Source organism: Capra hircus, chromosome 4, assembly GCF_001704415.2.
Source record: "Capra hircus breed San Clemente chromosome 4, ASM170441v1, whole genome shotgun sequence".
Taxonomy (NCBI): Eukaryota; Metazoa; Chordata; class Mammalia; order Artiodactyla; family Bovidae; genus Capra; species Capra hircus.
In genome coordinates, this window is record NC_030811.1 from 58,007,792 (window position 1) to 58,020,164 (window position 12,373).

The window sequence follows — 12,373 nt, forward strand, 5'->3', positions numbered from 1 at the left end:
GTTGCATCAACACCAATTAGAGGTATCTAGGACTTACACCATGCATTTTACCAAGCATTTTACAAGCTATTTAACCTTCACAATATCCCTATAAATCATGTACTCTTATCATCATTTTTTACAAAGAATCTGATACTCAGCATGGTTAGTAATATACCCAAGATGGTGCAGCTATTATGTGGCAGAACCAACATTCCAAACCCCTGCAGTCAGACCTCAGGACCCATGCTGCATGCATTGCCTGTAACATGTAAGACATACCCAGTAAAATAGAAAATACAAAACAAAATACAAGAGCCATGGAAAATGTTAAACTACAGGGACAACAAAATCAAAAACAAATTTAAGTTTCGAGGTACTACAAAGTTATCGTGGCTGACTATATTTCACTCTGTGTTTCCTAGTAGCCAAAACTAAGGGCAAAACTCCTCAGATATGATTCCTTCCTGCCTTGAGGGAAATGCATCTCAAGAAGTTTCTGGATCATGAACATTGATCCTGTGGAGTCCTGTATGCAGGCCTTTGATAAGACTTCAGTAAAACATTCCCTCCAACGTCCTTGTGTGTGTGTGCACGCACAGTTGCTTCAGTCGTGTCTGACTCTTCACATCCCTATGGACTATAACCTGCCAGGTTACAGGTAACCTGTAACCAGACAGGCTCCTCTGTCCATGAGATTCTCCAGGCCAAAATACTGGAGTGAGTTGCCACGCTCTCCTCCAAGGGATCTTCCTGACCCAGGGATCAAACCCACATCTCCTGAATTCCGTGAATTGCAAGCAGATTCTTTACTGCTGAGCCATTGGGGAAGCCCAAAAACATCCTTACGTAAGTGATTCTCATAGACCTTCAATAGGAGACGAGCGCATGAAGACTGTTTCAGGACAGAGGGAATGAAAAGTATTCATTGAATTGAGAAGGCATCTTGAGACCATAAAACAAGGCAGGTAGCTTCATATACTCAATGAGTCAGTTTATCACAGGGTCACTTACTTACAGGGTTGGAATAGGTTGGGGGCAGACAATGATCTGGAAGCATTCACAGCTGCACCCCACATTGGTCAGGAGCCACTGGGACAATTTTACAGTTAACCTAGGGTATGGAAGTAGGTACTAGGAAACAGGATGTATGCTCCTAACTTAAGATTTATGAATGGATAACTTATCTCATGGGTGTCAGGAATATATCAGCGAAGGTTTTCATTGTTTGAGGATTAATAGAACATAGAGGCTACCATGGAGAAGGCAATGGCAAACCACTCCAGTACTCTTGCCTGGAAAATCCCATGGATGGAGGAGCCTGGTAGGCCGCAGTCCATGGGGTCTTGAAGAGTCGGACACAACTGAGCGACTTCACTTTCACTTTTCACTTTCATGCACTGGAGAAGGAAATGGCAACCCACTCCACTATTCTTGCCTGGAAAATCTCAGGGACGGCGGAGCCTGGTGGGCTGCTGTCTGTGGGATTGCACAGAGTCGGACACAACTGAAGCAACTTAGCAGCAGCAGAGGCTACCTAGTTCTCTATGACTATTTGTTGTTGTTGTTGTTTGGTAGCTCAGTCATATCTGACTCTCTGTGACCCCATGGACTACAGCATGCCAGGCTTCCCTGTCCTTCACCATCTCCTGGAACTTGCTCAAACTCATGTCCATTGAGTCACTGATGCCATCCAACCATCCCATCCTCTGCTATCCACTTCTCCTGCCTTCAATCTTTCCCAGCATCAAGGTCTCTTCTAACGAGTCTTCTCTTCGCATCAGATGGCCAAAGTGTTGGATATTCAGCTTCAGCATCAGTCCTTCCAATGAATATTCAGGACTGATTTCCTTTAGGATGGACTGGTTGGATCTCCTTCCAGTCCAAGGGACTCTCAAGAGTCTTCTCCAACACCACAGTTTAAAAGCATCAATTCTTTGGTGCTTAGCCTTTTTGATAGTCCACTCTCACATCTGTACATGACTACTGGAAAACCCATAGCTTTGACTATTCAGTCCTTTGTTGGCCAAGTAATGTTTCTGCTTTTTTCAAAATATGCTGTCCAGGTTTATCATAGCTTTTCTTCCAAGGAGCGTCTTTTAATTTCATGGCTGCAGTCACTGTCCACAGTGATTTTGGATCCCAAGAAAATAAAGTTTGTCACTGTTTACATTGTTTCCACATCTATTTTGCCATGAAGTGATGAGACCGGCAAGAATACACAGAAGAACTGTACAAAAAGGATTTTCACGACCCAGTTAATCATGATGGTGTGATCACTCATCTTGAGCCAGACATCCTGGAATGTGAAGTCAAGTAGTCCTTAGGAAGCATCACTACAAAGCTAGTGGAGGTGATGGAATTCCAGTGGAGCTATTTCAAATCCTGAAAGATGATGCTGTGAAAGTGCTGCACTCAGTGTGTCAGCACATTTGGAAAACTCAGCAGTGGCCACAGGACTGGAAAAGGTCAGTTTTCATTCCAATCCCAAAGAAAGGCAATGCCAAAGAATGCTCAAACTATTGCACAATTGCACTCATCTCACACGCTTGTAAAGTAATGCTCAAAATTCTCCAAGCCAGCCTTGGAGCAATACGTGAACCATGGACTTCCAGGTGTTCAAGCTGGTTTTAGGAAAGGCAGAGGAACCAAAGATCAAATTGCTAACATCTGCTGGATCATCAAAAAAGCAAGGGAGTTCCAGGAAAACATCTATTTCTGCTTTATTAACTATGCTAAAGCCTTTGACTGTGTGGATCACAATAAACTGTGGAAAATTCTGAAAGAGATGGGAATACCAGACCACCTGATCTGCCTCTTGAGACACCTATATGCAGTTCAGGAAGCAATAGTTAGAACTGGACATGGAACAACAGACTGGTCCCAAATAGGAAAAGGCATACATCAAGGCTGTATATTGTCACCCTGCTTATTTAACTTCTATGCAGAATACAGCATGAGAAATGCTGGGCTGGAGGAAGAACAAGCTGAAATCAAGATTGTCGGGAGAAATATCAATAACCTCAAATATGCAGATGACACCACCCTTATGGCAGAAAGTGAAGAGGAACTAAAAAGCCTCTTGAAGAAAGTGAAAGAGGAGAGTGAAATAGTTGGCTTAAAGCTCAACATTCAGAAAACAAAGATCATGGCATGTTGTCCCATCATTTCATGGCAAATACATGGGGAAACAGTGGAAAAAGTGGCGGACTTTATTTTGGGGGGCTCCAAAATCACTGTAGATGGTGATTGCAGCCATGAAATTAAAAGACACTTACTCCTTGGAAGGAAAGTTATGACCAACTTAGACAGCATATTCAAAAGCAGAGACATTACTTTGCCAACAAAGGTCCATCTAGTCAAGGCTATAGTTTTTCCAGTAGTTATGTATGGATGTGAGAGTTGGACTATAAAGAAAGCTGAGCACAGAAGAATTGATGCTTTTGTTCTGTGGTGTTGGAGAAGACTCTTGAGAGTCCCTTGGACTGCAAGGAGATCCAACCAGTCCATCCTAAAAGAGATCAGTCCTGGGTGTTCACTGGAAGGACTGATGTTGAAGCTGAAACTCCAATACTTTGGCCACCTGATGTAAAGAGCTGACTTATTTGAAAGACCCTGATACCTGGAAAGATTGAGGGCAGAAGGAGAAGATGACAGAGGATGAGATGATTGGATGGCATCACTGACTCAATGGACATGCGTTTGTGTAAACTCCAGGAGTTTGTGATGGACAGGGAGGACTAGCATGCCCTGGTTCATGGGGTCACAAAGAGCTGGACACAACTGAGTGACTGAACTGAGCTGAACTGATGAGACTAGATAGGCCCAGCATTTTGCATGACGTACTCTGCATTTAAGTTAAATCAGCAGGATGACAGTATACAGCCTCGATGTACTCCTTTCCCGATTTGGAACCAGTCCATTGTTCCATGTCCAGTTCTAATTGTTGCTTCTTACTTGCATACAGGTTTTGCAGGAGGTAGGTAAGGTTGTCTGGTAGTCCCATCTCTTTTAAGAATTTTCCACAGTTTGTTGTGATCCACACAGGCAAAGGCTTTAGCATAGTCAATGAAGCAGAAGTAAATGTTTTTCTGGGATTCTCTTGTCTTTTCTATGATCCAATGGATGTTGGTAATTTGATCTCTATGTCTATTAAACAACATAATTAACTACAAAACCCTTGATGACAGAAAGGTGCACAGTACAGTCCTGGGCAGCGTCAGTGAAATAAGATAGTTACTGAGATCTTAAATTATACAAAAGGGCAGCCATAAAGACCATCCAAGACAATGATGGTCCAAATATTTCTTGATACAATCTACCACATCCATCCCAACCTGCTACAACTCATTTGTCCTTGGGCAAGAGGACAAAGGGGAAAAAAGATATTCAAAGAACTTGTCTCTTGGATAACTACAAATGAATTTCCCCACCCCCACACTTAGATTTCTAAACATCCTATAATAAATTGATGCACTGATGTCAGTTCTTTTTAAAAGGAAAACACAATCTCATTACAAGAGGAATTAAGTTGTCCACTTCTTACATTTATACTGAGTCAGTTTGAGTCCCATGTTGTGCAGTGATGATTGTGCATGACCCTGCCTCAAGACATTTCCACGTAAAATGGAGAAGTAGTAGTGACTCAGTGCCTTATTTTCCCTTATCTTAAGGAAACGTTTGCTCTTGCTGAACTTGATGTTTGTACATATGAGTGTAAGAATTCTTCACCACTCAGCAATGACCAATGACCCAGGCTGACCAGTTGGCCTCATTAAATGAGATTTTTGGCTTTTGAGTACCACAGAAGCAAAGGGAATATGTTTTAGGAGGACTTGGGTTTCTTTAATCGGACATATGATTTTTATTTGTTTGGTGGACCAATGGAGAAAGAGAGACATTAGTGGCATTTTATGACTTGTTAAGACTAATTGAAAAATCTGAGGAATTAAGCTTTCTGTGAAGAGAGTGCTCTAATGGGAATGGATGTAATGATTATTTACCTAATTGAGCAATAATGATGGAGGTGCAGGCCACTTTTCCCGGGATTAATAAAGAACCTGGGAGTTGACAGTTTAGGCCATTAAGCTCAGCTAGTACTCAATCTTGGTGAAGGGCATGGTGCCAGAATTATATTAGTATTGTAAAATGAGCCCAAAACTTAGAGACACGAGAACTTACTTTTCTGAGAAATAATTTTACTTGGCAGTTAATCATCTGACATCAGTTTGGGCAATGCAAGTTCTCTCATTAAACTAACTTTCACATAAGGTCTTGAAATCTTATTCCATTTAGAGTGTTCTCAAGCATATGGTTGTTATAAAAGCAAAGTGGGAGAGAGTGGGATCCTTAGTAATATCAAAAATAGTTTCCTGCACAACTGCAAGCAAACAAGCCATTATCACCTCCCTTGCTTTTAAAACAAAACAAACAAGACAATGACACTGAGTTGAACTAGAAGCATCACAAACTCTGGAGATTCATGGTTGAAACTGTTACTCAGAGTGTCCCTACAGTAAAACCAAGCAACACTACTCCATAATCCCTAGTTGGCACTAAACATATCTTACATTATCAGAAATCTCAATCTTACAGAAATTGTGTTTGTATTCAATAGCCCCCTATCCAGTGCAACAAATGTTCATGTACTACTCACTTGCCAAGAAAAAGAGTTACTCAGCTTTCTGCTACTGCTGCTAAGTCGCTTCAGTTGTGTTAAACTCTGTGCGACCCCATAGACGGCAGCCCATCAGGCTCCCCTGTCCCTGGGATTCTCCAGGCAAGAACACTGGAGTGGGTTGCCATTTCCTTCTCTGATGCATGAAAGTGAAAAGTGAAAGTGAAGTCGCTCAGTCGTGTCCGACTCTTCACGACCCCATGGACAGCAGCCTACCAGGCTCCTCCGTCCATGGGATTTTCCAGGCAAGAGTACTGGAGTGAGGTGCCATCTCCTTCTCCACTCAGCTTTCTAGGTGTTCACTATTCCTATAATTCTGCTCCACATGGGAAAGTTCAAACCTCAACTTAAAGCAAGTAGAAATGGTGCTTCAACTTTCTCTCTATGCAGAGTGAATCCTACACTGGTGGCCTTGCATTTTCAAGGTATTCGCAAATATGTTTTGTACGCCAACATTTCCTTCTTTTTCTAGCAAACACTGAATATTTTGCAAGACAGTATAAAAAGGGATGAGAATAAAAACATGAATAAGGCACAGCCACCATGGTACTGCAACCTAGCACAGACCTTAGAATCAAGAGAGCTCTTTTAAAAAGAAAAATTGGGGTATAGTTGCTTTACAGTATTGTGTACAACGAAGTGAATCAGCTATACATATACATATATCCCCTCTGTCTTAGACCTCCCTCCCACCACCACCCCCAACGCCCCCCATCCCGACCCCACAATCAAGGTCATCACAGAGCACCAAGCTGAGTTCCCTATGCTATATAGCAGGTTTCCACTAGCTATCTATTTTACATATACACATGGAATATTACTCAGCCATTAAAAGGAGTGAAATTGGGTCATTTGTAGAGAGAGCTCTTTTGGAAACCTGTTGAGGGAGCAAAACTTCCAATCATATTCATCCTTCCAGCATCTGGATTTCTAATCATTATCTTAATCTACATTGAGTGAAGTCGCTCAGTCATGTCCGACTCTTTGCGACCCCATGGGCTGTAGCCTACCAGGCTCCTCTGTCCATGGGATTTTCCAGGCAATAATACTGGAGTGGATTGCCATTTCCTTCTCCAGGGGATCTTCCCGACCCAGGGATCATACCCGGGTCTCCCACATTGTAGACAGACGCTTTACCGTCTGAGCCACCAGGGAAGAAGTAATCTACGTTGAAGAAGATGGTTAATGTGGCTCCATCTGCTCTGAGGCATTACCTCTCTAGCAACCTCTGCAGGAGCCTGCAGCCAGCCAATTAAGCAACAGCAGTAATAATGTAGTCATTTATTTAGTAGGAAGTTACCAAGCTTTTACCACATAATAAAACAATGTCAGGGTCCAGAGACATAAAGGTGAATTTTTTAAAAATCTCTATCTTCCCAAACTATAGTGTAATTGAAAAGAAATATTAAAAACGTTACTGTGTTACAGGTACTTCGATAGTAGGGTAGGGAGAAGCCCAGAAGTGGGAATCAGCCAATCTCAGTGGTCTTCAGGAAGAAGAACATGCATCATAAAGGAGCTAATCTTGAACTAAACTTTAAAAAGTTAAGAGATATCCTTCAGGTAGAGGTACATAAAGAACTTGCCAAGTCAAGGGACTGACATAAAGAAAAGGGCTGGCAGAGGAAAACGCTGGGGATGGTCAAGGAACAGTAAGGTCTTCTCTCTTAACTACATCTTAAGTGCCTCACTTGATTAAGCAGCACTTCCACTCTTTCTGCAAACTGGCAGAAAATACCCTACCAGCATCTGTGGCAAGTCAGATGGACACTAATGAGCCTGTCCCCTTTCTGCTTCCACTTCTTGTATTATGTGAGTCACAGGAGTTTGTTCCCAATCAGTTTGTGGCAGTGGTACTCATTACTGAAATTATATAATTAACATAAACAACACTGGAGAGTTGTTGTTTCTGTGAAAATTAAGTTGGATATTTTGAAAAAACTTGACTTTTATTTTTACTGAGTCACTAAGAGAAGCTATAATAGAAGCAAGCCCAGGAAATGGAACTATAAAAGAATAAAGGAGGATTATAAAATTCCCTATGATGAGATTCTGCCTCAAATTGCTTTGCTGATATCTCAAGTTCTCACTCTAAAGAAACCAGGACTGGAATTCATGAAAGATGCATTATGGAGGCATTTTATGCACTAAAAAAGATGATTCATAAAATCAAAGTCTTGCCCCTATGTGAAAGATAAGAAAAATGTACACTCAAGTTTTATGTTAAGATATTTTAAGGTGGTTTTTTGGGTGTGCTTTCTTTCTTTAACCAATGTTTGGACCATCAAACTGGTGTCACTATTAAGGTACTGGTTGAAAGAGTTTCTCTTGTAGCATGAATTTAGGAGAGGATGAGAAAAGATCAAACTGAAGAAAGAGGCAGGAAGGCTCCAAAAGTCACAATAGGGCATTTGGACTTTATTCTATAGATCAGGGAGTGGCAAACTATAGCTCACAGGTCAATCTCAGCCCAAATCCATTTTTATAAATAAAGTTTTATTGGGACATAGCCATGTCCATTCAGTTAGAGGAGTACCTATGGCTGCCTTCACACTACAATGGCAGAGCTGAAGAGTTGTTATAGAGATGGTGTGCAGGTATACAAGAAGGTTTAGGCTACGCCTACAGGAAAAGCATGAAATACTTCCTTCTTGCCAGTCACTTCTTTCAACAAAAGCCCTCGGCCACTGCAGGACCAAATGCCCTAGAGAACAAGGAAAGGCACAGAAATAAAAATCCCTCAGCTCTTGGGGATGGAGGTATAAAATGGCTGGTCCAGGATATTAAGCTAATACTAATTAGAAGTCTCCTACCACCAGGGAAAGACATTGAAAATCTCTCCCGCACAAGACCCACCACTTTGATTTCCAAGGAGGAACTGGAACACTGAGAATGTCCCACCCCCAGGGCCCAGGTGTACAGGTCTATGTGAGACTGAGGCTTGGCCAGGAAAAAATAGAGCATTACAACTACCTGCTTAGTAAGCACTGAGCAGCAAATAGTAACAATGCTACAGGACTACAAATGCATCTGAAAGCCAAGAGTGGAGTATTAAAACCCTCCAATACCCCAACTCCCACGCTAATAGAGCATCCAAAAGGAATCTGAAGCCTCTAGGGACTGAGGATGTCCACAGCAACATCATTAACCATTAGGGAAATGCACACTGAAGTCATAATGAAAGGCCACAGTCTGGGCTTCCCCAGTGGCTCAGCGGGGAAAGACTCTGCCTGCAATGCAGGAGACACAGGAGATGCAGGTTCGATCTCTGGAGTAGGAAATGGCAACCCATTCCAGTATTCTTACCTGGAAAATCTCATGGACAGGGGAGCCTGGTGGGCTACAATCCAACATGTTGCAAAGAGTCGGACATGACTGAGCAACTGAGCACAGCACAGTACACTCATGGCTGAGTAAATAAAACACATTGAGAATATCAAGTGGTACCAAGGATGCAGAAGTGTTTCTCATACTTTATTGGTTAGGAGCACTCTGGTGCAGCAACTCTGGAAAACAGTTGAGCAGTTTTTTATGAAAAGCTATACTTACCCTAGGGCCCAACAGTCTACTCCTGGGTATTTACCCTAAGAAAATGAAAACTTATGTTCACATTAAATCTTATATAGGAATGTTCATAGCAGTTTTATTTGGGACAGCTGAAACCTGGAAGCAACCCAAACAGAATGAGCTTATCTTCCTGTATTTGCAGGAAGCACCACCATCTACCCATTCCAGGACCCTAATAGAGTGTTGACTCCTCCCTCTACCTCACTTTTAAAACACCAAAGTCCTCCTTATTTGACCTTCAAAATATATGTCATATCTTCATTTCTTCTCTATTTTTGCTCCTATTTGACATACTCTAGGTACCAACGATCTCTTTCTTGAACTTCTGCACAGTTCCCTAACAAATATAAATGGCAATTCCAGTATTGTGTGTTAGTCACTCAGTCATGTCTGAGTCTTTGCAATCCCATGGACTGTAGCCTGCCAGGCTTCTCTGTCCATGGAATTCTCTAGGCAAGAATACTGGAGTGGGTACCAATTCCCTCCTCCAGGAGATCTTCCTGACCCGGAGATTGAAATCAGCTCATCTGCATTGCAAGCCAATTCTTTACCATCTGAGCTACCAGGAAAGCCCAAATTCAGTATTAGACCTACCAAATGGATCTACCCCTTCCCCTCACCCATGTAAAACACATGTTTGGATACATAAACATTTAATTTTCCCCCCAGTATATGGCGGGGGGGGGGGGAGCTCCTTTAATTGGCACATAAGATCTTAAAAATCCTTGGTTCTTGACTCTCCAGGCCCATTTCTTGCCACTTTCAAGCGCCTATTTTAGGCTTCAGCAACAACAAATAGATGTTGTTAAATATGCAAAAGCAACTGAGTTTCTCCTCTCACTCTGTCTCACCTCCGTGACTTCATTCATGCTGTCATCTGTGCCAGAGTTAACATCCTTCCCTCCCTCTTCCACTGACCTGTCCAAACCTTTAGGGTTCAGTTCAGGGGTCACCTCATTTTGACTTCTCCCTACAATACCCATTCTCCTGCTCCAACTGGGAACCCACTTTCATGTTTGTAACAATCTGTCAAAGGAGCACTAAAGACTGCTGTGAGCCTGGTTTTGGCTTTTCTGAGTATGACAGTTTCCTAGAATTGTTCACAGAAGAGATTTTAAAAAGCAAGCATAATACATAGAAGTGATTAAGCCTTTCAAATATGCCCTTTGTTCCCAAGGTTCCATTAATTGCCATTTAGGGAAGGCTTATTTGCAATGTCCTCAATTACTTAGGCAACTAAATAGCATTTACCGATCAGATAGAGCAGCATTTGCTTAACAGCAAATAACAAATGCAGTGGCACAGTCCATTGATAGTCTCCTTCCAGAGATGGCCTTATTTAAGTTTGCGCTCCAGAGGGAAATTGCTTTTTTTTTTTTTACTGGAGTACATTATAATTGTTCACATAACCACTTAGATCTAGAGATTGGGGTTTTTTTCCCTTAATTTTTTACAGAATTAAGTAATGAATAAACCAAAAGAGCATATCTAAGTAACTCCAGAGTCCATTCCACTCATTCAAATCTATTCCTGCCAGTAAAAGCTTCATGAAATTCCTATCTGATCAAATCACAGCCCCACAACTCTGAAGACCCTGCTCTCACCTGACCTTCTCAGCTAGAACATCTCTGACTACCCTGAATTGCTGTGAGATTTCTCTTCTCCAACTTTTTAGACAGTTTTGTGGTAGTTTCTATGTGCTTGCCAATGCTTCTAATTTTTGTTACCTATAGGGAAACAAAAGGGAAGAAACAGGCTGAACACTGATGTTCAATATAAAAATGCCAGCTGGGGACTTGGCAAGGGGCAGGCAAGACCAGATTGTGGAAGGCTTTGATGCTAAACTCAGGGCTCAGACTTTATTAATGGTGAAGATTCAGATAAAGAAGGTTTTCAGGTCCTTGACAGAGCGTTATATCCCATGTCTCAAAAAAAGTGGCCCTAAGTCAATGAATCCATCTTAAGTTCTAGTCCTACCTATTGATCAGCAGAAAACCCCTGAAGCACTGATTGGAGAATGATTCTGGATCACATAATTAATGAGAAATATCTGCATAGAGGTACAGGGAGAAGGAACTTCTCTACACACAGCATATTATGCCATAGCTCTGGACATCTATACAACTTATATAGTCTGCAATTATAGAACTGAGCACAAAGTCTCTAACATTGGTCTCAGATTTTGGCCTCAGTTCCTCAGTGGTTTAAAAAACTAAGTCAATTGATCATGCACTTGACTTTGTCCAAAGAGGAAAGAAGAAGAAAGTAGAGGAAGAGGACCACAGTTCATGTAGGGCGGTAACAAGAAGTCCAAGTTGTAAAATGATGGGTGCAGAAAGGAAAATTTTGAAAGGCTTCATGGGAATAAATATTTGCCTTTTCTCAGTTTTGCCTTATATTGGTCCTCACACTGTCCCTGGGCAATGGCAACCCACTCCAGTACTCTTGCCTGGAAAATCCCATGGACAGAGGAGCTTGGTAGGCTGCAGTCCATGGGGTCGCTAAGAGTCCAGCTCGACTGAGCGATTTCACTTTCACTTTTCACTTTCATGCATTGGAGAAGGAAATGGCCACCCACTCCAGTATTCTTGCCTGGAGAATCCCAGGGACAGAGGAGCCTCAGTTCAGTTGCTCAGTCATGTCCGACTCTGCGACCCCATGAATCACAGCACGCCAGGCCTCCTTGTCCATCATCATCTCCTGGATTTCACTCAGACTCACGTCCATCAAGTCAGTGATGCCATCCAGCTATCTCATCTTCTGTCGTCCCCTTCTCCTCCTGCCCCCAGTCTCTCCCGGCATCAAAGTCTTTTCCAATGAGTCAACTCTTCACATGAGGTGGCCAAAGTACTGGAGCTTCAGCTTTAGCATCATTCCTTCCAAAAAATTCCCAGGGTTGATCTCCTTCAGAATGGACTGGTTGGATCTCCTTGCAGTCCAAGGGACTCTCAAGAGTCTTCTCCAACACCACAGTTCAAACGCATCAATTCTTCGGCGCTCAGCCTTCTTCACAGTCCAACTCTCACATCCATACATGACCACAGGAAAAACCATAGCCTTGACTAGACGGACCTTAGTCGGCAAAGTAATGTCTCTGCTTTTGAATATACTATCTAGGTTGGTCATAACTTTTCTTCCAAGGAGTAAGTG

The 12,373-nt window shown here is 42.2% G+C and overlaps 1 protein-coding gene across 4 annotated transcripts in view; it reads left to right on the plus strand.

Annotated features, from left to right (window-relative positions):
* NPSR1 (neuropeptide S receptor 1) overlaps window positions 1-12,373 on the plus strand; it is a 158,545-nt gene that overhangs the window by 101,196 nt on the left and 44,976 nt on the right. The gene's annotated exons all lie outside the window — the stretch shown is intronic.